Source organism: Columba livia, chromosome 7 (assembly GCF_036013475.1).
Source record: "Columba livia isolate bColLiv1 breed racing homer chromosome 7, bColLiv1.pat.W.v2, whole genome shotgun sequence".
NCBI lineage: Eukaryota > Metazoa > Chordata > Aves > Columbiformes > Columbidae > Columba > Columba livia.
This window is the reverse complement of record NC_088608.1, coordinates 20,059,214-20,086,817: the sequence shown is the minus strand read 5'-3', so window position 1 is coordinate 20,086,817 and position 27,604 is coordinate 20,059,214. Positions and strand designations below refer to the sequence as shown.

General features: G+C 38.9%; 2 long non-coding RNA genes across 6 annotated transcripts in view; one reads left to right on the top strand and one right to left on the bottom strand.

Annotated features, from left to right (window-relative positions):
• The window catches only part of LOC110360746 (uncharacterized), a 138,224-nt gene that overhangs the window by 15,388 nt on the left and 95,232 nt on the right, over window positions 1-27,604 (bottom strand). For 3 of the 5 annotated variants that reach the window (XR_010473843.1, XR_010473839.1, XR_010473842.1), the window contains 2 exons: window positions 26,773-27,292; window positions 16,988-17,116 (listed from right to left, as the gene is read on the bottom strand). This is a non-coding gene — a long non-coding RNA (uncharacterized LOC110360746). Of the gene's footprint in view, window positions 1-16,987; window positions 17,117-26,772; window positions 27,293-27,604 lie in introns of those variants that run through there. The other 2 variants (XR_010473841.1, XR_010473840.1) reach the window with 1 other exon arrangement.
• Window positions 1,126-18,611, top strand: LOC135579911 (uncharacterized). Its single transcript, XR_010473845.1, has 2 exons — window positions 1,126-6,292; window positions 7,312-18,611. It is a non-coding gene; the product is annotated as an uncharacterized LOC135579911 (long non-coding RNA).

Below are 27,604 nucleotides of genomic sequence, written 5' to 3'. Positions count from 1 at the left end.
AAGTAATACTGAGTGGTTTGATAGATGTGAAACAAATGTTTAGTAAGACGAAGGATAGTAATGAAGGACAGTATATTACATTGCTGTTTAAATAGGCTGTCACTGATGGGAGATACTGAGGCCACAGCATGTATTTGTTGGTGGATGCTTCATCTTTTAACTTTTTAGGGAAGAGAATATAGCCAGATGACTCCTGACTGTACTTGTCAGTACTTAACTGTAAACCTCTTCTAAGTATCAGTAACAAAACTGTGACCTTTCTGTACATTTTTCATTTAATCTTTTTGCAGGAGAAATGGGTGGGAGGGAGTGACAGGAGAGAACAGAAACAGAAGGGGAGGAAAGGAAAACAGAAAAAGGGATGGTATATTTCACAGATATTAATTGAGAAACAAGTTTTTTTTCCTGTTTCTGCCACTAATTTGAAGCATGACTGTGGGAAGTCGGCTAATGTTTTGGGCCCCAGTATGCTGGGATCTGTGTCTTGATCATTATCTCTAGGTACAAGTATAGAAAGGATGTAAATATGACAAAATTCTTATTTGTAAGTGGTTGAAACTAGAGTCTCTCTAGTGTCTGCCATTGTAGATTGAAATGAACCTCTTTTGGGTTCAGATCCAACAAGGTCCTAAATTACATTGCTGTCTTCAAGCAAGAGTTGGGTTCAATGGATCCATGTCTAAAATCAGAGGTATGCCCAGAGGAATGGCTGAATGACAGCCTCACTGAGAGAAGTAGCCTGGAGACACATTCTTTCAGTATTAGCAAATATTACACACCTGCCATATTACCACTAAGGTAAATGACGAATAATATCTGACTCCTGTAATCTCTAATGTCCGAAGTAGTATGTGAGCTAATTTTGAAGTTCTTAAGAGCTTCAGGATTCAGTGAGTCATATCTTTAGTAGTTATTGTTTTAGAATTAAAGCATTTGTTTCCACTTTGTCTGCAAAAAATGAAAAACAAAACCCCAATATTATGCAAACATACTTTATCTTTTATGTCTGCAACAATACCACCAAGGAGAACAAGACTGTAAAAAATTAAAGACACACAATGAGTTATGTTAGATCAGATTTTAAAATCTTTTACAATGAGGAAGAAATTAAAATCCTACACTTTCTACTTAATGATACAATATTGGTTCAAGTGTTGGAATTAATTTTGCAATATATTTGTGATATTGTTACTAGAAAAAAAAAAGATAGCTGTTGTTCTTCCCAGGATCTGCATTACGCTGGTAGCTTTCTCTCTTATGCATATAGGACTGTTGTGAATTTTAAGAGATCCAAATTTGTCTGAGAATAAATAAGCAGATGTAGTCTGTGAACACTCTGCTTGTGACTTCTACAGGAGGTCACAGCAAAAGAGAATATCTGATCAATCGCCCTGTCCCAAACCAGCCACAGGAAATCATTGCTTCTGGTATGTCTGGGCTTGACAGATGTCTATCTGATCATTGTGTGTTACTGTTCAAATGTCTTTGAAAATTTCAAGATAAAGACATAAGAAGCAACACAAAATATCTGACAAAGTGACACTGTTTTGTAAGATACAGAGTAACTGAGAAAGTGACATGAAACAAGAGCCTTCAATGTGCTTCAGTTTTTCTTGAAGGTTTGACTTTTCCACATGTTAATACTTTATCCTGTTACCTGCAAACCAACAGAATGAGGCACTACTTGATGTGGGCTGCAGAGAGCAAACTTGCAAAGCGAAGCACAGCAGCACAGACCCATATCTGACTTCATGGGACACAGCCCTTGTTTCTAAGGAGCAGGCTCTGTATCCTGTCTACATCTGGACAAATGACTGCAATGGATCAGCTGCTGGTTTTAGATACCTCTTTCCATTCTCTAATAAATTGTGTGGCTGCCGTTCAGAACCTTTGTGCAACTAAATGTAATTTTCTAAGTCTAGGTAGAAGACTGGTCTAGACATGCAGGATGGTTCTGACTTTTGTAATAACAATAACTATGGTGTCAAAGTGACTGTATTACACTACGGGCTTTGTGACTGTAAAGCCCCAGGTTTGCTGTTTTGCCACTTAGCATCCCAAGGTCCCTTTACAACAGTAGGTGCTAATCTCCATTTTGCACCCCAGAAAACTCAATACACAGGAGGCCTAAGAATATTGTCTCTTGATAGCGGAAAAATTGAAATACTTTTTTCCTACATTAAACAGCTTACAGTTGAAACTCAAAATCCAAACACCTGTTAATGACCGTGAAGGAAATATTACGATTCAAAGCTTAATTTTCTGTAACTTGAGAGATAATTCTGTAAGTCACTGGGCCCACCAGAAGCTAGGAAACAGGTTATTTGTGTGTTTACTCTTGCCCTCACTCCCTGTGGCATTTATGTAGCTAAAATCATATATGAGAAGCTTGATTCGGGATATATTTATTTTAAATATCAAAGAACAATGACAAGTTCACATGTTCTTTTAGTGGTCTTTCTGTCCTGTTGGCTAATGGGCTTAAAATGGATGGGACAGGAAAAAATAACGGTATTTTTTCTTTTACTGTCTCCACTGCGAATCTTTTGCAGAGTAAAGCAGAAGAGTAGTTTTAATCTAAATAGCAAGGCCTGTATAGAAAGTTACTTTTTCTGTTAGTAGCCATGATGCACATGGAGATATATATATATATATATGTCTGTCTGTCTATATGTGTACAATTTATTTATTTTCTTTCTTAGAGACATTTGGTTCCTCCTTTCCCACTCTCTCCTCTTAGATAGCACTGGGAACAGATTATGGCTAGAATAACAATTCAATTGAATTCATGTTTGCCCTCACTAAAAGCCCTACAGATTTTCCCATTACTTCTCTTTTCCTCTCATCCCTTTTCAATTTGCACTGAATGTTGGTTTGTAAAGAACCTTCCTAGCATGCTCAATCCATTCTGTGTAATGATTGAATTCATTAGGCAGGATTTACTTTTAAATCCCAAGGAATGCTTACTTTGTGAGATCCCTAGAGGTCAGGGTAAAGAACAGGGCCTGAACTGCTCAAAGGAGTGTCAGAGCACACAGTGAGACCTCAGACCCATCACAGGTTAAACAGCTGGAACTTAGACAAATACTGAAACAGAGGTGTGAAAGACTTCTGGCCTTCCTGGCTGTGTAGAAAACCTTCTAATACAGGCAAAGTATCACTGATACAGTGATGGCTATCTGAAAAAAAATAGTATGGCAAATCTGAACTTCTGGTGAGCCTTTTATTAACAAGGTGTTTGACTTTTTTAAAAATCGTAAACTCCACAGAATCTACATATCTATAGCTGTACATTTTTAAATCTGGAAATAAGCTTTTACATTACCATAAAATGGTAATATGGCATTGTATAAACTTTATTTCCAGATGTTCAGACATCTAAGTATTTTTCCAAATCACTTTCAAACACCTGCATAGTAGAATTAAATGAGTACAGTAGAGGAGAAAGAGTCACTTAAATTCAGAGATTGAGATTGTAATTTAATGGAAAAAATCCATTTGAAAGGGTTGCACTATTCCTTGGCTCTGTTAGAGAACAGTTACTGAAAGAGGACACCTTCTGGCGGTGGCTGCTTGAGTAAGTGCACATGCCTGTAAAAAGAGTTTGTGGAGCTGCTGCTTTGTAACAAAAGTAATAAGAGCCCTATGCTGCTCTTCTCTGAAAAAGCCACATCACAGTTCGGTAAAGTCAGTTTGTAATTAAACTATAAATTATCATTGGACAACTTGTCACTGTTTTCTGTTTTGGCTTATTTTTCCAAAATTAAACTTTCTTGTCAGCATTTGGTTCTTAAAATAATTTTCACAAAACTTAAAGTCCTTTTTGCAGATTCAGGAATAATTCCTGTTTAAGTGAAAATTCACAGGTATGGTTTTGATGTTTAGCTTTTTTTAGTAAACATTACGTCTTGTTATCCATACATCCATTGTTTATATTTTCTGTGCTATTTTTTCTCAGTTCAACACAGAAAAATACCTGTGTTCAAGGTAATCAACATTTAAATGGTGACTCTTGTTTGGAGAGTCCTTCAGGGTCACCCTCCTCTGGTAAGGTCATGGCTCATTCAGACTGGGAAGGTACTGTTTTCCTAACAGGTTTTTGACCTAAGCATTTAAGATCATAAGATATTGAGATATAGGAGCTTGTTCTTTAGGTGCTCCTTCACCCAAGCATGCAGTATTTCAAGCCTGTATACGCAGTACTGAATCTTGAGTAGCCTTGGATCCAAGTCTGGTTTTGTAGATGGCTCTGAGGCCACCTATAATAGTTAACTCCATTTTAATGTCCGTCTGCATGCTGAATCAAGACAAATTGAAGCAGAAGATCTCAAAAGGATGACAGAAGGTTATCTTACAATCAGTTTAACTCCTATTTTGACAAAAAACAGAAACCCAAACCAACACTCACAGAATTTGCAGATACGTATTCCCTGTGTACTTACAAAGGAAAGTCCTATTAGCTTCAGTTGCAAAAGAAGTGCTGAAGGGTGAGAATCTTCATGTGAATGCAGAAATGCAGGAAAAGAATGCTCCTGGGAGCCTCTGATCTTCACAAGTACAGCAGAAAAACAACATTAAGGAGTTAATATTGTAAATGTGTTCTTTTGAGAACCGAATCATGGCATGAATGTTTGCTGGGAGGCTCTAAATCTCTGTTATTCATCATCTTATGAAAAATGATGGTATTTAAAAAGCCCAACTGGTTCTTAAAGATATGTAAGGCCAGAAAATCAATTTGTGAATGATGATAAGTAATGGTAAGTACCGTCAGCCTGACACTTTGTTGGAACTTCATTTTTTTTTTTTAATATCTATGTTAATGGCAGGGTGGGTAATGTCAAATTCACACTTTTGATTCAAAACTAGATTTCCTCAAATTACATATGTTTGAAACCCAGAAAGAACACTTAACTTCTTCCCAGGTTGTTTGACTGTGGAAAATTAATCCCAACAAACAGATTAGTGTTACACTGCTGTTGCAGTGAATGTAGTTAATGAATATGACAACAAGCTGAAGCACATCTAATCAAATTGAAATGAAATTATTATTACCAAATGAGAGTGTATATCACCAATTTTTAAATGGAATGACATCAAATATTAATTTAACGTAAGATGCAGGGGCAGTTTCTCTTGGAGCATGGACAAAGATTACGCTTTTCTGTTTGATTATTCACTCTGACATGAAGAGTGTTAAAATTCAATCACCCTTTTGTTTTATTGATAGCCAGAATTCCATTAGCCCTCGTCAGGTTGGAGGGGAGAGGAACCATGTCAGCTTTTCATCTCTGTGTTCATATGTTCATACTTCTTGCAAGTAAAAGCATAAAATGGGATTCTGCAAACATCCTTGGATGTCTTCTCTAAGACTGCCGCCAGGGTTCTAGTGAGCCTTTTTACGATTTCAGCTGCTAATCTACTCTATGTGATAGTTAGAGTTACAAATTATTGTTTATATGTCTTGCTATTCTAGGTCAGCTCCACGGGTACATATACACATTTCTGCCTATCATTTGATTTAGTCCTCTCGTGACAAATCCTGCATTTCCTTGGGAAGAACAGGTATTCAAATCCTGATACAATCAGGCTGTCCAGGTAAAAATCTTTTTGGCAGCTCTGGTACCTCTCTTTTGATGGCAGCACTGAACCGTGCGTCACTGATGTGCTAGGGGCAGGACTAGATGCGTTTGGTACTGCTGCTGAGGTTCAGTGCAGTCACACAGCAGGCGTTTATCAGGCTCTGATCCTACTGAGCACTTGTTTTACAGTATAGTATAATCTGGGATCAGTCTCTTCTCTATGGAATCAAAGTTTTATCTAATTGCTTGTGTTTAATTTTTCCTTAGATGGTTAAAACACAACCTACTACAGCTTTACAGTTTGGACATTATTACTAGTGAAATACCTTATATAGTTGTATTAATATTATCTTATAATTCTGTACCCCCTTCTCCCAAAGATATTGAGATACTGGGTCTCGCAAAGTGTCATTTTAATAAGTGTGCATGTAAATGCCAGTTTTACATGCAAGAAAATGAAGTCACAGATCTCATTTAAAGCACAAATCCTGTCTTTTGGTGACTTAGTGGTTTTTGTTTGGTTGGTTTGTTTGTTTTTCTTTGCCCATGTTTAGCAATCTTTTTCGTAATTAAGCATTTCAGTTAGTAGGAGACACTGACACATTAAGTGGATCACTCTGAAACCCAGTAAAGTTGATGGAGGCAAATACGAGTAAAAGGATCCAATAGCATAGAAACATCTGAAGACAACTTCAGTGGCTATAGAATATCAGGTAGGAATGTTGAATCAAGTTGGGGTTGGTATTTATTTTTATAATTTGTGTATTGGGTACCCATGTTGTTGTGGAGAGCAAACAACATGCAAGAGGGGAATACAACTGCCAGGGAAAGCAGCTCTGCCCACCCTGCCCTGCTTCTGGCCATGCAGCACTGACACCCCACAATGTGCCAAAGGGAAGAATATGCTGAAAAGCCTTACCCTTTTAGTATTGTATCTCTTCCCCTATTTAGTATTATTTAGTATTAGATTTACTTAGTGTCAGGCTTCCATATTTACTGGATGTGGGAAAGTGATTGAACCATTATTTATTTAAGAACTGAAAATTATTTTTGATCTGTGATCTCTAGTAGTGTTTAAATAATTTTCAGGCTTAGAAAAAACATTAAACTTCTGATCTTCAAGTCATGGCACAATCAGATATTTATAATGCATTTTTATATTTAAATATATTAATACATAATTACTAAAACTTGTATATACATTTATTTGTGTATGTATCTAAAGTAATGCAAAATAATATGACTAGATAAAAATATGTATTTTTTTCATCTCTCATATCACCTCCTGAATACTCAAACAAATGAATTAATCAAGCACAATGTGAAATCAAAGGGACAGTGTATATGAAATTCTGAAACTTCTTAAGTCATTGAAAATTTTGTTATTAACTTCAATGAGACCAATATTTTACCTGATACATTGAAGTTCCAACCCTTATAAAAATGCAATAGGTAGGTCATTAATCATAACCGTGTAGAGTTACACAAGTACAAAGCTGTACATTAAATTCTGATATGAAAAGTTATTGTTTTCTCTGTACCCAAGGGAGGGTGTTGGTGAGAGTACTCACACAAAAATGAAATTCAAATGGGGCATCTTATTCAAGAAGGAAAATATATGCTGATTGCAGCAAGAAGTACTTGTTTTTCTTTTTTAGAGAAATATAGTTATGAAACACAGCCTAAGCCTGAGCCTAAAAACATTCCCCTGATGCCTTTATGTTTTCTTCAGATGTCCTACAGCTCTTCTATCAACATCCATTACTTCAAGGTTAAGACACATGCAACAGTAGATATGAAATTAATATGGATGATTTGAAACAGAAAGGTTATTTTAAATTATCACTGTTCCCAAATATGTTGAATTTTTTAAATCTGAAGTGTGCACTTTTGCAAAAGAAATGCCCTTAGTAATTTGGAAGCCTTTCCTGCTGATAGCCAAAATATCACAAGTGAGTATTAAATAACTTCTGAGTCATTGAGTTCATTCTTTGTCTTCCTTTGCAATTTTTTAAGGTACAAACTAGATGATTTTCATTTTCAATAAAGTACTTTAAAATGCTTTATTGGACCCTGACAGTAATTATAATATTTGTGTAACTAACAAACTGTAAAGCTAGGGGAATAATCATTTAAAAAAAACTAATCCATGGAAAATTAAGAGAGTTTGTATCTCACTAGTTTTTCTAACTGAATTTTTAATATCCTGTTTTTCAAATGAGTAATCTAGAATTGCTTTTACTATTAAACAGATTCTTAGATGGTATGAATATCAGAATGATATAATTACACAGGATGACAGGCTGAATTTTGAAAGATTAGGATGGCTTATGTAGTATTATTTGGTTTCAAACATAAAGTAGGAGAAAGTCTCAAATATGGTTATACTTCGCAGGCTAAAAAGTTATACCCTGGAGAAAATATTTCTTCCCTTAAACTGCCATGGGGTAATTATTCTGGGAATTTAAAAGGAAGTTCTTCTCCACCCGGTTGGCTGTTAGTTTGTCTTCAGATTCATCTACAGTCTTCCTTGCGCAGCCTCTACACTGAAACCCATTGTACACACAGCCTGCAGGCTGAAGAAGCTGACACAGCCAGAAGAACGAAACTTGCGGAGTGATTCTACCATTTAAAAACAATATTATGTATAATTCTCAACACTGAAGGACAGAAAGCAGTCTTCTTCATTCTACCCCACTTTCTTAGGGCAGTGATATGTGCTGTCACTTTCCAAATAATTAAGTCCTTTATTTTCATTTTAAATATCTTTTTTTTCCTGTAGTTCACATACTAGTGTTTCTGCTACAAACAAAATGGTTGCACTGATATTATACCATGATGCCTTCATTTGTAAAATAGATGTAAGACTCATACTGCTGTCTCAAATACAAAATGCTTTGGCGATGAACCCATAGAAGAAGATGCCTACAGTTAAGAGAATTTCAAAAGGTGGCAGCAGTGTTTGTGTGCCCACACAGATAATGAAATACTATCAAGTAGGAATCGTAAGAAGCAAATAAGCTATATCAAAGTACCGAAAGTAACCTATGGGACAAAAGTTCTTTTCCATATATGTAAATTTTGGAGAGAGGCAACATACATAATGTTACTCCTTTTAAAAAATGCTTATTATCATGGTGGTGGCTGCAGGGATAAAAATCAGGCAGAAAACACCATTTTATTTTTTGTGCAGGTGACCCAGTCCCTCCGGGATGTGCTTCTGCTCCAGTCCAGTTCAGCTCCCCCTCGGGCACGCTGCTCAGACAGCTCGTGCATCCTGCGCTGCACCGTGCTCAATCAAACTCAAGGAAAAGGCGCGTGAGATTCAAAAGTCTGTTGGCTTACATGCAGAGCCAGCTTCAGGGATTTGGTACAGTTCTTAGGTAATGTTATCCTCCTCTGGCACATCGGCACAATTACTTTAAAATATACTTTATTACTTAAACATTTTTATGGATGACCATAAGAAGTTAAGCAAAAGTATTGCAGTGTTATCATTCTGAACCATGGCATTGCCTTCATAAGAGAATTAAGGTAGTTCATGTAACACAGAATATAGAGGCTGCTTGAATTCATGCAAGAATCAGCATGATAGCTACACCATGAAATAAATGGCACTTGTATTTTTTTCACTGTTATGTTTCAAAATAGTCTCTTGTGAAATGTTCTTTCTGTGTTGTTGCTTCCTTGGTGGTTCATTTTTGGATTGTCTCTTAAATACAAAAGAGGCATCTGCGAGATATGCAATTAAAATGAGGACATAAATGGGGATTAATTTAAAGGAGGATTATGAGGGGGATTCTAAATCTAACTATATAAATAAGGACTACAAATGTAACCCAGTGCATTCATTAGTCTGATTGGCAGAAATAATTTAGCAGCCGGCTGAGAAGTGACATTGAAATTGTTTTCTTATACTGTGCACTTCATCAGATGTATGCTAAAGAATTCTAGCTCTATCCAAAGTGTCACCTTGACCAATTCCATATTCCATTTACTGCAAAAGAAAACCAAGTCCCTCCCCTCACTATGTTGGTGCAGCTGGCCTGAAAAAAATGGTATTTGGGAAGTGAATGTTTAAGCTTTCGTGTAGAAAATCTGACTCTCTTTCTAGCCTTCATTTGTACAGATATGCTGATGGAAATAGGACAGACTATGAATACTTTTAATGACTAATTCAACCAGTGCTCTAATAGCTTTGTATTTCTTTCTGTTCTGTCACATTATTTCACCTCTGTGTATGTCCATGCCATCTCCTCTGCAATTCTGGAGACACAGGCAGCTTTCCTGCCCTCTCTACCTTGCCTGCTTTATCTCCCTGAAGTCATGAGATTAATAAAAGGCAAAAAGTCACAAAGATGCAATTACTACTACTGTAGAAATGGACATAGATGACATCAATCTATGTGACAGGTTTGGAATATATGCTGCTAAGAGGCAAAAGTCTATGCATTTGAAGTAATACTGGAGGAGCCTCAGCTGAATTCTTCCTACCATCTAAACCCATTTCACTGTGAATCTGAATCGCCCATCCTGCAGTTCAGAGTTTGTCTATTTAAAAGATGAGGAAAGAGGAGTCACATTGATTTCAGAGGTGTATTTGAATAGAACTGGCCATCCATGTCCAATTTGGAAATCAGGGTAGCCACAGAGACTGATTTCTTCCAAGCATGCTCCTGTCAGCAGGAGAGGGCAGCCTGAGAAACACTGCACTGCCATTTATGAACATCTTTCAGAACCCCACGCTCAGCCGGAAGAGCTTTGAATAGCAAACCCGGTGTGTTAAGTGTCTGTGGGACTAGAAAGTAACAGCAGTTACCTTTGAAAACCCTGAGGAAAGGCAACTTGAATAGCAGAATTTGGAAGCAAAGTACTTGATGAAATGTCTTTTGATTCCTATAATGTAAATCATGAACTAAAAAAAAAATGACCTTAAAAATATAACCAACTCATCAGCTAATGAGATACAGAAATGCAGCTGCTGACATTGTTACCTGTGTTTCGCCTGCATTGTGGCAAACAGATTGGTGAAGCCTTTAGTTAGCATTAAATTCATCTGGATAGTTTAAATGATGCCATGATGATTAATTAGCTCAGGACTCATTTCAGACCTTATGCAGTTGCAAAACAGTTGCACAACATCTAAGGATGAAGATTCCCAAAGCAATAAAACATAATTTAATCCTAATATCCAAAACCATGGAATAGGTCTATTCCAAAAAACAATCTCATAAGCAGCACAGTAACTGTAAACCACTGTAGTCTGTGGATTTGAAACCCAATTTTCTTCCTCTTAATTGTTACACAGCTGTAGCAACAGGTCATATAGAGTTTTTCTTCTATTTTCTTCCATATCAAATAAGTCAGAATATATTTGTAGTCATGACTGAAGTGCCTAAAGAGACAGCCAGGTCACTGGGCTAAAACAAGAACTGCTGGAAGATGGACCAGGAAATTGTCTTTCTACTTGTCTTCTGTTTTGTGAAGATTCTTCACAGAAGAGGAATGTCAGGCTGTCTGTCTCATCTTGCACTCCATGTATGCAAATCTGAATTTTCTGAAAAATTATTTATTTTATGTGTATACCTACAAACCTATTGCCATGTAAACCATGTTCAGTATATGAAAAAGCTGTAAAACATCAAAAGGACATTTCCAGTAGTTTTTTCGAATACTGGAAATTATGTAGCTTAACTTATTAAGGCTTTCTAGATTATTTTTGCCTTGGAATGATATGCAAAATTTAACTAAATATTTGTAGCAGTTCTGTCCCATCTGGATGCTCTGGATTCTAATAGCTCTTGTGCCCGTACTCCAGTCTTTCACTGAAGGCACTAATAACATCTGTCCTTTCTGCATACCTGTTAGTTGCCTGAAAATTTTAGACTCTTAATAGCCAACAAGCTTACTTTTATCAAATCTGGCTGAGGTTAGTCAGTGGGTTTAAAAAATCACCAAGAGGGGGGCAGAAAAGCAAAAAATCTAGCAACCCCCTTCTTTGTGGAAACTTTGTTCTTGGTGCCTTTCAAAACTTTTCATTTTCATTTGCTGGTGACCACAGGAATCTTTCCTTATTGGCTTGCTTGCTGGCTCCACAAGCACTGACTTCTGTCTAACCTGTGAATCTGTGTGTCCAAGGCTTGGGAAATGTGGGTTTGAGAATTCCTTTCCCCATGGCCCCACCTCTTCCCCAGTAGGGCAAGGGCTACTCTTTGAGAAGGATGCTTTTGGGGAAGCCTGTGACTGTCTTTTTTTCAGATTTTTTTTTTTTTTCTTTGAAGGTTGAAGGTTTAAAAGCTTTTATTTTTTAAGTTTTTGTTTTAATAATGCTACGCGTTATCAATAATATGCAGCTTAATTTTTTTTACTTTGTTCTATGGGCGATACAGCATTTATGCAGTACAAGTTCCTTGCATCATTATACTCTAATATGGAGGTTAATACTCTATGTCTTATGTTGCTGGAGGCCCCAATAAACTTGCTAACAACTGCAGGAGAAGGGAAGTGATGCTTTTAAATATTTGTTGTTGATGGCTATGAAGAGAAAGTATCTGATCTACTTTGTGCTCTTTTAAGATGTAGCAAAGGTGAGCAATGTCCCCTTGCTACTTGTCCTCCTGAAGACAAGGACTCCCTTGAAAAAGGGCGATAGAGTTCATTTTTCCAGCTATTCCCAGACTGTCCTGGAGCAGAGACTGAGTGCTGGGTTAGATGGTGACAAAAAAGGGAACAACAATATGAAAAGTCGTTGATAACTTATTATCTTGTAGGAACAAATGCATATACATTCACTGATCTGCAGTTTACGGGATGCTTTCCTATACTAAATAGAAATAACACCCTTGGGTCTGTGAAACTCAGTCATTTTGAACCAAGGTAATCTGGGCATATGAAGGAAACTTTCTAAGGAAAATAAACAACACTTGCACAAACAATTGAATCTTATCCTTTTCCTCCACCTTTGTGCCTGGATTTTATGTGGCAGGACACTGGTAGTAACAGCAAGAGGAGAACCCAGTAGTGCTCCTCCTACTTCTGCAGTCAGATTATGGTCTTTTTGACAATGCAGGATAATTATTTCCACTTCAGTCTGTAGATTTTGAGAACTCTAGCCCCTTCCTTACCCCTTCCACACCTTACAGCTTCTCCTGGGAAATCCTTGCCGTAGAGATCCTTCCTGACTAGTCATACTGGCATGAACTTTCTTCTTAGGCAGGCCGTGAAGTGAGGAATCTTCCAGTAAGTGGGGATGTATTTCTTCAAGTGATGTATTTCTTATTCTCAAAAGATACCAGTAAAGAAAGTGAACAGGGTTTGGCTTTTTTTGGTTGGTTGCTTGGTTTGTTTTTTACTTGTACATAGGCCATGAAGCCATGGTGAGACACCCTGACAAGCTCCTACAGAATTTCTATGAGCCCCCGGAATCCTGGTTCAGAACATCAGTGTTGAAATTCTACTTTTCACAAATGTGTGGCTGTATGCTGCCATCTGTCTGCTCTGCAGGTGGGAGTCAGTAGTGCAGCATTAGTTTTATGTACCAAATTACGGCTATTTTGTGTGTTTCTGAAAAGCTGCTAAGACTTCTGCTGTACTATTTACCTCATTTCAAAGCAGTTTCTCTTGGTCTGCTTTGGCTCATTATGGGAAAGCAGATTGCAAGGCTGAAAGGTTTGACATATGTAAACAGGTTCTTTTTTCCTTTGCTGCCCCCTCCCCCCCCCCAAATGCCATTCTTATCACCTATATAGAATGCAAGAACCAAATTAGTGTTGTCTGCGATATCTGAAATTCTCAGAACTATTATTGTGACAAGGTACTACCATATTCCAACATAGTATATGAGGTGTCAAAATGCTAATTCAAGCCAAAGCCTATGATGGGTTTTTTCTTACCTCATTTTTCATAAAAGCCTCTGAGACTGAATTGGGACTGACTAGCATCCTACCAAGTCTGTATATTAAAGTCTACTACACTTCATTATTGTGACAAAGATTGTAAGGGGAGAAAGAAATGGCACAGTATTAATTTATTCTTTTCTCATAATATGATGAGACTGGCACTGTAAGTTTTATAAATGTATTCAATTTTCATTGCAGATCTTAATATTTCAGTGTTCCCAAAGTGCAATGATTTCATTTGACGCTGTGGTGCATGACCAAGTACACAATGAATACCAAGTACTTTGTGTATCTCTCATCCCATCCATTTGACCATGCCACCAATAAGAAACATTTTGACAATTTCAAATTAGACAAATCTTGAAATTTGTCAATTTCAAGCTTGGAATTGTCAACATTATCTTTAATATTAATTACTTACAATTGCAATGTATTTTAGTGAATTCAAGTCTGTATAAAATAGGAAATGAGGATATGTATTTTGTGGGTAAGAATACTAGTTTTTAACCAGATTCCATATCAGAGATTTTCATTTCTATTCCAAGCTATTTAATCTAAAAAAGGTGTTATTCAAATGCTGAACATTTACAAAGCTGCTCCAGAAAGTTGATTTCTATGTGCCCATTTATTGTCCTTATGGCTAAACCGTAAATAACCCCTGCTGATTAAAAGCAAAGGTATTTGTTATTACAATAATCAGAAAGAATAACAGTTATATTTTTTGAAATAAGAAAGCAATTTGACAAACTGTGCATATATTTTCTATGTAGTCAGCCATTTCATGACAGTAAAACAAATCAAGAGAATATATCTTTTATAAAATGCTGTTTCGTTATTATTTAAACTATAATTTTGCCAGAGAAACAGCATTGTGCAGTTTACTCATATGCAAAAACACTTGTAAAACTGAGTGATTAATGAAGGGTCATCATTTATATCAGAGAGTGGGGAATGAATTCTGTATCATTATGTTCCTGTGAGGAATATGAAGGTAATAAAACCAGCATTTGTTCTGAGTTTTTTCAAGAATATGTGCTGTTAATGCTATTGCTAAACTTAATACATGGGCTGTTTTCTGAGCTGGCTGGGAGTTTAGTTCTGGCCTCAGAGGAGAAGACTGGTCATCAAGTTTCTTCCTTCTCTTCCTGTGTCAGATTATTTCGGTACATGTCAAGTGACCTGACAGAAGCAGCACTGCTATGTAGGGCATACTGCAAGAATTTTTGTGGGAGGAAGGAGGGCAAAAGCTACTTCAGCAGCCTTCCTCCACAAGATATTTGAACATAATCACCACGTAGTGCAATCTGACGTCAATAGTTGATTTAAAACAAACCAACCAACCAACCAAAAAATCCCAAACAACAACAAGTAAAGATCAGAAATGGTATCTAGAATTTCCAGGGTGAGGTTCAAAATCTGCTGAGAAATTTGTGCTGACATTTTTCAGAATTCTGTTATTTATGCTCTAAGCAAATTAAGCATTTTTTAACTTTGAATTTTTTCGTGAGAAATATTAACCAAAATGAATGCTTTCCAATGAAGACTGGTTTTGCTTCAAAATAGTTCTGCTTTCTGAATGAAAGTGTCAAAGCACCTTGCCTGTTACTGTTTTAGAAGAATGTCACATCATAAGCAGAGTAAAATCTAGTGGGGTTGTTGTTGTTGCTTAACTTACTTTTTTTTTCTTTCCAAGTAGATCACATTCCTTAAATTTCCAATTTATGAAAAATTCACAGCACAGAACAGGAAAACCTGGGGGAAATGTTATCCAAAAGAGACTTAAAATGTGTAATTCAAAAATATTTTTTCTAGAAACCATATTTATAAAGGTACCTATCCTGTAACTCTGTCTCAGTATCTATGTTTCATGAAAATCACGTGGAAGACACAACTTCCTTTCTAGAGGGAGTTTGACTGAGAACACAGTACCTCTAGCAATAATGGCTTAAGCAGTCACGTGAGGTCCTTCAGTGTTCAGACAGCTGCATAGTCAATTTAACTCAGAGTATCCATCATCAGATGGTCCATTTGGGTTAAACAGACACTGGATGATATGCAGCCTGAATTTCTGGGCAGAGGAAATCTCATCAAAATGTGATGCTAAATCTTGTGGCTCATAAGAAACAGGTTAGTCCTGTCTTCTGAGGCCATTGTAACAAAATTGATTATTCTGTTTATCAGAGCAACTGAGAGTGAATTAAGTTGTGCTATTATCTGCAGAGATTGTGGGGTTTCCTTGTTCCAGGTCTTATTTGGCGAATCTGTAAGTAGATTTGCATTCCGTCTGCTCAGTAGATTCTGCATGTACCGCTTGTTAACTGCAAAACCTCAAGAACTTTTCCAGCATAGAAGCTTGAACCACAACTTTTAGTGTTTGGAGGATTCCTGCCGCCAAGATCTTAGAGTGAAGACTCATGCATCCTTAGCCTTGTCTAATCGTTTGTTCTCCGTTGCTAGGCTGCCTTCTTCAACGAGGTGTCTTCAGGAGGTGTCTTAGCACTCTTGTTATGTGCTGGTACCTATAGATGCCATGTTCTGCAGATCAGGGATCACAGCCATGCTCGGTTGTGCATTTAATTTTTTCCAGGATGAAATGAAATGAGACAGTCTGAATTTCCTACCCATCAGAACCTTCAGAATTTTTGCATTTTCCCTTTGATTCAGAATGAAAACTTGCCCAGCAGAATGAAATTTCGAAAGTCTGACCAGATCTATACTGAACTCTTCTTCAAGTGTGCTCTCAAAAAGGCTCCTAATTACATGGATTTTTTGGTTTCTCATATCTTCCTACAAAAAATTTATTCTATATTACTCTTTTCCTTCCAGTCTTCCTCCTGCTTTGTTCCCTCAAACTTGCTCCATACAATTTGCCTCCTGCCAAAGAACTGCAACTTGTTCTTTCTTTCATGATATAATCAAATTTTCATAGCGTATTGAAAACATGGTAAGTGATACTGTTTAGTTTTGTCTTCTTATAAATGTGCATAGCTCTCTCTCCAAAATAATACCTTTTCAGTGATCAGAGGAATTTATAATCTAGTAACAGTAAGGGAACTCTGATTCGTGTGTGACGGAAGTCCACAAAATAGATCGAAGTTTATTACTGTTGTGCATAAGAAAACAAAGAGCTAGTTTCAGCTCAGTATCTCAGCAATCATAACCCTTTGATATTAATCTGGATGCTCAGGTAAAAGATGGATGCTCTTCAGCAACACAGCAATCCCCTTTGAAGATCTAATTGTCCTATATTCATAGTGCAAATGCTCCATTTTTTCTCTTTGGTTTTAGCATCTGAAAGAAAAGCTAGACTATAGAGCCCTTTCGGAAAAGAAAATTCCTACTGGAGAATGACTACTAAGAAATAGTGTGTCATTAATTTTCCTCAAGACTTTCATCTTGCAGTTACTAGCAAAAACCCCTTCTTTCTGAAAGGCTAGCCTTCTTCTAAATAATGGTTTTCAGCCTCTAAAAACAGATGAGAGAGGAGATATTTTTACCAGTGCACTGAGCCAAAACACTGCATCGGAGTTACTTGCTTTGTGCATTTCTGCACATGTGACATGGACAGGTCCCAACAAGGAGTAGGTTTCCCCAGAGGAGGACGACTTCAGGCTCAAGGAGTAATCCTGAGATCATAACCTGCGGAAAGTGCAAGAAAAAGATGGCTGGAAGGAACAGCACTAGTCAGAAGGGAGCTGTAGCTAATCTTCTCCTGTTAGCAACTCATGATATCTTCGTGCTAGACTTGTGCCCGTCTCATTTTTTCAGGGATTCTGCCCATTTGCATTACAGTACTCGGGAGATGATAAAAGCAAATGATGTCTGATCTCAAAGACATTAAATATGGGGAGAGGGAAAGTTAGTCCCTGGTTACATGTAGTGAAAGCTGACCACAAAAGAAAGCCAGACAGTGCAAGAAACAGAATTTGCAAACACGTGAAGAAACATTTGTCCTGGAACAGTCTGAAATACCAGTTCAGAAGGTCTGTTCAAACTGCCCTTGCTAAGACCACACCTGAGTGGGAAAACATGTACTTAGTCAAACTAAAGATCCACAGGGTAAAAACCAAAACAACAGAACCAAAGCAAAATAGAAAAACAAACGAACAAAACCACACACACACACAAAATCCAAAAGCTTTTCCTATAAACAAATCTGTTGCTGGAAACTAAGTGCTCAGCCTTTCTGGGCAGAGTACTTCAGCTTCTGCTGGTGTCCTGGGCACATTGCACGCTGCAGCCTGTCCCTTACAGCTGTGCTCACTGCAGAAGCCCGGTCCCGTTGGTCTGAACAAGGTTGCTGTGTTGAGTTTGCCCAGCAAATCTGATACTTTCCAGGGAGACCTACGTAGCAGGCGTGACAAGAAAGGCACAGCAGTGCGCCATGCCTATCTGCTGTCTTTCCTGGGGGATGCGCAGCTCTGGCTCACGGTGCGTGCCACAGCAGGCACAACCCTTGCCAAAAGGCTGGGAGCAAACTGATGGAAATGCCAGCAATGCATGTGGCTGTCACACCCTCTCTGGGCCCCTGAATCATCCCAAGAAGGGCAGCTGCAGAAGAGTGTCACTGGCACCATGAAATACTCTAACAATTCAGTATATGAAAATTATTATTAAAAATATTTCCTTAGGAGTGACGGGCACATCTCTTTCTAAGGGCACAAAACCGGTGTGTAGATAGCTTAACATCTGATAATGATGTTCTGGTGATTATTTCCCTTCTGCATAAATACGATGGTCACCAGTAATTTTTTTCTGATAACTGCACAGACTGAAATTTACTGGCCCCTATTCAGATTATGTTGCCATTCCTTTTATAGGACTCTGCACAAACATCTAGTCAGTGACTCATGAAAGACATATTTTAGAATCCTCTTCATCTTGTTAAACATCTTAGATATGACCTTCTTACTGCTGCATTACACAACCATATTTCAGACTTATTTTGCTTTTTGAAAATGAGTGATGTTCTCAGAACGAGTAAAATGAAAAATTGAAGTGAATCCAGCAAAGCAGTTTTTTAAAAGAGAACTTCTGTGGTTTTGGTGGTGGTGGATTTGGTTTGGGTTTTTTTTGTATGTAGCACAATTTAATGGTGGATTAACAGTTAGACAATAAACATCTTTGTTAAAGATTCAATAGTCCTATCTTTTCTAAGCAAAGTACGTTTTCTGTAGGATAGTGGTCTTTCAACCATTATTGCAAGTAGAAATATCTGGGGATGATGAGTGCTCATGTAATTTAAGTTCCAGTAAGTTGATAGAAAGGCTGTAGAGGTATTTGTGAAATGGAGGACAAAGGTTTTCTGGAACTCCTCTGATCATCACATCGGTCTGTATGGCTCACCCCCTAAAGCAAAACTTCAGCAATACTTTTCAAAAGCAGCTATTAAGTAGTTGTGTGTGACCACAAAGTAGATCCCAGCTACTCTGTTTAGATATTGGCAGTCTTCTGATTCAATGCATGATTAACAGCTATTGTTTCATTACCTCAGTTTTTAAAACAACAGAAAATAACAAGTAAAAAAAGATAAGAGCACTGGTACTTTTTTCCAAGACTTCATGTATGAAATTTTAATATAGATTATACAACTAAGTTATATTGAAGTAGTGAAAAGTATTGCAGAAGCTGGCAATGTAGAGTGGATGATGCCAGGTGTTGCAGAAGGAGGAAGAAGTTTCTTGCAGAAAGAATGTGAATGCTGCCCCGGGGAACTGGACTTTTCTGTCTGCTGCCGGCACAACTTTATACTGCAACGTCTGGCAAATTGCTAAGACTCCTGTTTTCAGAGAGCAACTTGCTTTGCCTTCCCCCCCACCCTCCAGTTTCTGAGTGGATGAAATGAGACCTATTGTCTGCTTTGAAAAAATATGGAGCAAGACTCAACCAGGCTCCTTTAACATTTAAAAACACCAGCAGTCTTCCTCCTGGCTAAGATGCAGTCAAAGGCAGTACCTTAAAAATGCTTTTGAACAAGTATCCTGCTACCAGTCCAATCTGCTGTACCTGAACTCTGTCTTAAGTATCCCAGTAACAAACCCAGAATATGTAAAAGTCAACGGATAAAGCTAGAACCAGTGCAAATTTCTTTTAAATGGAAATTGTTTTGTTGTCAGTTTTAGGGGAGCAGGTGAGTGAAAGTATTAGAGTTTCTAAGAAGAGCAAGTTTTTTTGCAATAGATGAACGTGTATTCTATGTACCTTTCTGACATTTTTAAATGGCAATTCCTTCCCTCTGGACACACAAGCAAATGGAAAGACATATTCATGGCAATTTAAAGATCTGAATTTAGATATGAAATTATTTTATCCACTGTTTAGAGACTTTTCACCATGTAAATGTTATCACTGATATAATCACAGACATAACAGTAGTAATTGAACCAGACATAGCAGCTCACACTCTTGTCAGTATCAGCTCCCTATCAACAAAATTAGAAAACCTGACCTTACTGAGGTAAGCTAGGAGAGAAAATAAAGGGGAGCTGGCGGAAAGGAATGTTGTTCTTGCTTGAGCATGTGTTAGCTAGACTCCATTGCTGCTCCTAGCAAGTCTGTCTTGGTAAAATAAACCTACTTTACTAGACAGTGCTAAAAAGCTTTGTAATTCTGGTGACCTAATTACATTTTTTTAACTTTTAGGCTATAAGAAAATTTCACCAAACTGAGTTGTTTTAGGAAAACATCAATACAGAGTTAACGCATGCTTAAAGTTAGGCTTGCCTTACCAGCACTAAAATGACAATTAAGATAATTTAAGAGCTTTGTCTCTCAATAAACTTTCCATAGGGTTTTCTCCCCTCCTAGAGCTTTTAGAAAGGGTTTTAGTTGGTATAAAATTCAGCTGTTAGGTAAGGGTGCCCTCTTATGGAGATCATGGGCACAAAGTCTTGTTCTATTTTTAGGGACTTGGTAAACATGGTTTTCTTTACAAACCAATGTAGTGGAAAGACAACAAATGACAGTAGGTGGACAAGTAATAAAACATGTAATTTAGAAAGCAGAGGCTTTCTTTGAAATAAGCACTTAATTTCTTCATAGTACGCTCCTATGAAAATATTTCTCTTTAGGGTAGTTTTGCCTTCAACAACAATTGGATTTCTCTTTCAATCACAGATAAAATTGTGCAAGTACAATCAAAACTGATGGAGAAAATAATTAGTCCACTTATAAAAAAAAAAAACTTAAGAAATGTGAATAGCTGGGGAAAGACTTGATTTAAAGAAATAAACTTCTTTTAAAAGCACCTAATATTTGCCCATATTCATTTTCAATATTAATTTAGTAACAATTATTTGGGGTTTAAGTCAGAATACCGGTATACATTTCATATGTGTAAAGTACATCCAACTTTATCTGTATTACTGTGCGGTTTTTGTGTTGGAAACAGAGATGAATGCTTACATTGATGTGGTTGTGAAAGGGAGATTTAGGCAAACCATTTTATGAGGAGAAATACTTTCTTCATTTCTTACTAAAAACTTACTTATTGTTAAAAATATATTTCTTTGTGTTATTCCTACTTAAAAGTACTTTTAAAATGACAATAAAACTACTGTTAGTATTTTTCAGCCATCCACAGCTTTCTAGTTTTTAATATTCCATCCTCACAGGTATAATGGCATGTGCAGCAACGCAGAAGTTTTTTCATGTGGACGTGTCAATATAATGTGACTAGAAAGATATGTGTAAAATCCAGGTCATATCCAGGTGAGATCTGATGCTATAATGCAGGCAAAATAATCAGCTGTAATCAGAAATACTGTATTAATATTTCTATTATTATTCAAAATTAAGCAGAATAGTTTAGATGTTGGTGTGCTAAGGAATGGCTTAACCAAATCTTAAAAGTCTCTAAACATCTGTGTTCACCAGTATCACTGAAAGTATTGAACATTGAAACTAAGCTTATATTTTTTTAATATCTAAAGATCTAAATAGCTTGTGTCCAAGAGGAAAAGGAATTGCCCAAGGAGCTCTTTGAATCACTGATGTATTTTATGTTGCTTATCGCGCTGTAGCACATTTTACCTTTTGCTTTATATGAAGGGAAATAGAAAGCTGCAGTTGGAGTTACTGTAACAAACAAATGCGGTTTTAGTGAGACTATTAGTGGAAAACAGTTCTACTGCCCCCACAGCTGAAAGAGTTAACAAACTGGAAGGGGATAAAAAAATGATAGAACCAGTAATTTGAAACCTGGAAAATGTGTGGTGGTAAGCAGCTAAAGAACTGTCTATTGAGCTTGTCTAGAAGTGGTGGCTGGTCTACAGGTATTTCAGATTACTGGCTGCAATGGCTCCACTTTGAACAGACAGAACAGGATTCAGTCTTCAAGCACCTGACTGAATGCTACTTATGACACTTCTACAAAATACATTTTTCCATCCACTCCACCTGTCTTGGTATTTATAATGAAGTGGCAAAATAATGTGTTTGCAATGTAAAACTGATAATCAGGTGTTGCAAGAGTTGAGCAATGTAATGAGATTTTGCACTAAATCCTTCATTTGATCTCTCTGCAGTATTGGCTCAGTCACTCATATTGAGATAAAAAAGCTACACAAAAGGTGTTTTAGAAGTACTCATTTTCTTTAAAACTTCTTGCAGTGAGCAAGACGTTGAATTCAACCTTCTGAAAATGAGTTGTATTTGTAGATGACAATTCCACTAAAAATAAGAGAAAAATCCCAGTATGCAAATCTTCAGCAAGAAGTAGGAGACCACTGTTGGTGGGCTGTTGAAAGACGGTGAAAGAGTAAAAGCAGTACATTGATTCCCTTAGTTCAACTCACTGTCTTGAGGCACTGTTTTCTGTATAGCCCCTGGGCCTTGTGACACTGCAACTCAGTAAGACCTTTCAGATACTTGTTCCAGGTTGCTTTGCATAGCAAGAATTCATTTTTGCTTAAACTGAAAGAGGTGTACTATAGTAAAAGTTTTAACTGCAAAATTTGACTGCTGTTTACTTGGGTTTTTTTAAGTTAGATAATTTCATAGCGCTATTCTAGTTCATTAGGAGATTTTTGAAAGATCCTAATACTTCTGTGGTAATAGTCCACTAGTTCTGTGGCCAATGACAGCCATACTGTGGAAGAGCAGAGGAATCACAGAGCCAGCAACACGTTGCTCTCTACAATTAGTAAGCAGTTTGATGTAGCAGCACTTGGCACTCAGCTGAAGCTAGACCTGTAGTTCATGGGACTGCTGCAGCAGCGCCTCATGACATGGTACTTCGGGCTTTACTACTATTTATTTACATACTGCATATTTTGGCATGTATATTTTCTATGCTAATATTGACTCATACCATCAAAAACCATCTTGCACTGAATTTGATGTTGAATTCTTAGACCACTGTCTAATGAGGCCACACACATGACAATTTTCCTGTAAGGCACCATCTGAATGGCTTATCTTAAAACAGAGGAGGAGCTACGGTAAAGAAAAGCCAGGAGAAGGTAGACAGTATGATACCAGAAAAGAAACACCTAACTGGACAACGTAAGTAGTGAAGTCTGATGGTACAATTTTTATAGAAAAATGGCAACTATTGACTAAGAGGAGGGGAAGATTAATGTAAGTATGTGTTAAAAAAAATCCACTGAAAAATTAATTGTTTCTGACTGTTGAGAGGCTTTGAGCCGATCTCGGCTCACTGCAGAGACACCAGTGAAGCAGCTCCTGAGACAGCAATATTTCATGACTGACAGAAACAAGGATTGTGGAGGAGAAAACAGGATCATTTTCATTTCACATATATCCAGTCTTTGTGAGGAAACCATCACCTGAATACAAGCATTGTGACTTTAATGCAGCCAAATGCCAAGCCGGAAATATGATGCAAGAGGCTAGACTTTCCGAAGCCAGTTATCGACCGTCTCCTTGCTAATCACCTCCATGAATGAAAGGTTAGCACAGTAATGCATTATATGGCATAAAGCTATTTGGCAGGAAGCGTGGGCAGAGGGTAAGTCTGTTTTGTTCTTTAGCATGATCTATTGTAAGTAGGAAAGTAGATAAGGAACTGAAGGACTAAATGGGTAAAAAATCCTTTCTTAGATTTTGGAGAAAAGATGGTGGTAACAAACCGTAGTGATTTCCATTCTGTTAACACTTCCATTTGGCTCATTTACATCAAGATAGGTACTAAGCATTTTTCTTCCAATATATTTAGCACACGTTTGTATCCATGTTTTTCTTCTCTCATGGTACAGCTACAGTAGAATCATAGAATGTCCTGAGTTGGAAGGGATCCACAAGGATCACTGAGTCCAACTCCTGTTCCTGCACACGACAACCCCACAGTTCACACCATGTGTCTGAGGGCGTTGTCCAATCTCTTCTTGAACACTGTCAGGCTTGGGGCCGTGGCACCTCCCTGGGGAGCCTGTTCCAGTGCTCCACCACCCTCTGGGGGAAGAACCTTTTCCTGATGTCCAACCTAAACCTCGCCTGGCACATCTTCCTGCCATTCCCTCGGGTTCTGACGTTGGTCGCCAGAGAGAAGAGATCGGTGCCTGCCCCTCCTCCTCCCCTTGTGAGGAAGCTGTAGACCACAATGAGATCTCCCCTCAGATGCACATTCCCTTAGGTATAGGGTTAGTGAGATTATAAGTTGTACAATCACTGTGTTTCTTCAGGTGGTAACATAGGTGTTAAGAAATGTACAGATAGGGAAGCTATATCCAGTTTGAACACCGAGTGGTGCTACAGTAGTAACTATTGCAATTTACTCTGTCTTCTCCCTTAGAAACAGGTTGTACCATCTGATAAACCCCATCACTTTTCATTTATTAATTAGCAATTACAGTTATGATCCTATTACTTGTATTAAATAGTAATAATGGTTTCATTATTATTATGGGACGTGTCTAAGGCTTTGCATGAAAACAGGGACTAAACAAATAAATTAGCTGTAGTCTGTACTCATTGTCCATGCAACTCTGGCACTGAGTAATTGCAGCCTAGTAACGAATCCAGATCCTGTTGCAGTAGTTGTTTTCTAAACAGATGAAAAATGCCACAGCTGTGCAGGGATGCTTTTGCATGTCTTATTTCAATTTAACGTAACAAATTACTTATTTAATATTAATTTAGCATTCTGTGTTTTAAGGAAATCCATTGGTTTTATAATGCACAATAATTCTTAAAAGCACTGTCATTGTTAGCCAACTACGTAATCATCATTATCTCGAATATCACAGGCCTGTCTTACCCCAAGGACTAACATGACTATTCCAGTAACATTGTGTACTGAAATATTACAGACTTCAACATAGCCGAGGCATTCAGAAAGCAGATGTACATCCATACTAAAATGTCAAAATGATACGGAAAAAAAATGGAAACAACTTAAAAGAACATAGTAAAAACAGGGGGAAAACTTTATTTGGGTTTCCTTTTGAGAGAGAAGGAGAAAATAATAAAAACTAAAGGGTTTCATTTGTAGTCACCAAAGTCAGCTTGTTAGAATATGTTTTCAGAGCAACCAGACTGAAGCTATCAAATATTGTTACCATACTTTAGGGAATAAATGTAATTTTTTTAATTTTTTTTTTAATTTAAATGAAGAGAAAACTAGATACAATCAAGCAGCTGGTTTCTGGCGGTCAGACAGGACACTGATACTGTTTGGTGCAGGCTCTGTATGGCTGAGGGCTGGTACCAGTCTGACACAACTTGAGAAAAGGACTAAATGTGCTACAGAAGTATGCTACCTGTTGACTGTGCTGAAATGGCAGAATTGAAGAGTTTCTGTGCTGCCCTGCCCTGGTATGCTGGAAAAGTGGCAGATTTTGGGTAAGCAAGTGGGAGCATAGAAGGCAGATCACATATGAACATTTTATGCTTGTGGATTTTGCTACTGTATTTTCCATAGTTCTAAAGAAGGTGAAGATTTATTTCTAAAGATGGATAAACCAATTGCTATTACTTAGATTATTATTCTGTTGTGACAAGTATATCCTATGTTGCCCTTCCCTGCTCTGAAGCAGCAGAGAATTCCAAGTATTTCTAGGGACTTTTCATGGTCTTAGGCTATGACCACAGACATAAACTACAGATGTCATTAATTTATGCAGCCTTCCACTGAGGTTCTAACATCATAATGGGGAATTGGTGCAGACAATGCACCCAGGCCTCAGCAGGAAGCCTTCAGGAATATGAAGTACTGATGGTGAAGCGCCGAGGAGCCCGGGTGGGCTGGCATTTGAACCTGAGGGCTCAGCATGTGCACTTAGGCTGAGCTGTGGCTGTGGCCACAGCTAGCTATCCATAATGGTTTTAGATAGACATGGTAAGAAATAGAGGTGTACAGCCTCAATGCTTCAGGTGCCTATTTTCCCCTAAAATCTGTATGGAATTACTGTTTGTTGTCCATACCCAGGAGCATGGAGGATGTTTTCATTGTCTGAACAAGACAACACTGAGGTACTTCCTACACATAAACCACCTCGCAGTGATCTGCAGACTAACTTATTGTTCGTTGTTTGCTTTCCAAGCAATCTTCAAAAGGTACTACAGTTAGCCATCAGCAGAAAAAAAACCGCACCTATTTTAAAAGTCCGTAATGTCACTGCCTTGGATTACAGCCCCAGGACAGCAAGCACGGCTGTGAAGAACTACTTTGGCTTCGTGTGTACAGGAACCGCCCCGCGCAGGTGAAGGGAAGCGAAGCTTCCACCCTCCTCCCCAAGCCCGCCGCCACACCAGGAGCGGGAGCTGCCGGCGCTGCCTGCGCCCGCGGAGCTGCGGGAAGAAACGCGGCCCTCGCCGAACCCCCTGCTGCCTGCGCCCCTCGGGGCGGCCCCGGCGCGCCCTCCGGCAGAGGCGGCTCCTTCTCGCAGCCCCCCGCGGCGCTCGGGGCCCCGCTCCGGCTCTCTGGGGAACTCCCAGGCGCAGTCGCGGCCCCGGAGGTCACGGGCAGGCGGCAGCGGGGTAACTGCGCGCAGGAAATGTGCTGTCCAGCCGGGAAGTTTCTGTGCGGCCACGTCCCGGCAGGGACATCCCCAACGGAGCCGCCGGCCTCCGCACCCACAGCCGGGAAGCTCCCGCCCCAGTTTACCGGCCCTCTGGCTTCCCGGTGGCCCCGCCGCGCCCTCCGGCCCCGCTGGCCCGCGGCCTCCGCGAGGGGGCGCTGCGGGGACGGGCGCGGCCGCTTCCCCGGCGTGGCCGGGCGGGGCTGCAGGGCGGCGGCTGCAGCGCGGAGCGGCGGGGCCGGGCTGGGGTGCGGAGGAGACGGCCCAAGAGGCGGCGAGGCGGCGGCCGCCCAGCAGCGCGCAGCCAGCACCTACCTGTGGCATGGGAGAAGTGAGTATTGTCCGTCCTCCGTCTCGTTTGCCGGGTTTTGCCCGGACTTTGCTTGTAGCTGCCGCTCGCGAGTCCCTCTGCCCCCTCCTCGCCTGGGGCGCGGCTGGAGCACTGAGCAGAAGTAGGTAGTATCCGTTGATTCCCTTGTCTTTCCATTGCTTTTCCCCATCACCGTGGCATCTGGCTGTTGTTTTTCTTTTTCTTTTAAAAAACACTTGCGTTTACACCTGGAGACCTGTTTTACTGGCAAGTCTCAGATTCTCTTTGTCTCCAGCTTGTTAAATTCTCCCCAGTTACAGCCACTGAGGAAGGAGAATTCAGCTTACACCGAGCTACATCTGAGGTCCCACTTGGTATCTCTGAGGCAACAAAGAAAACACATTCTTCTTAATTTGCTGTGAAAGATAGTTTGCAGCCATGAAGGTGGATCGGGGTGAGGTCTAGACAGAGGATTTTCCTCTGTGCCATCATGTCCCCTTGGTTGCTAAGCAGTGGTGACCACAACTGTAGAAAGATGGAAGAAGCACACAGGAGAGAAAGCAACAGAAAAGTGAGGAAGAACAGCATGTTCCCATCACGGGCAGCCTTGTCTGCTGGCTGTTTGTGTAGAGAAGAAAAACCCAATGCGTTAATAGTTCTTACGCACCTTGTTACCTTAACCCTGAACTTCGTGCAGCCCATCTTGTACTCTGAGTAGAGCAAAGTTATTCTGTTTATCCAAATTGGTTTGTTGTGACTCTTGTACAAAAAGTGGTAATACAGAAAAGCACACTTTGTGCTTCAACCTCAAATAAATTTTGGTAAGAAAATGAATGA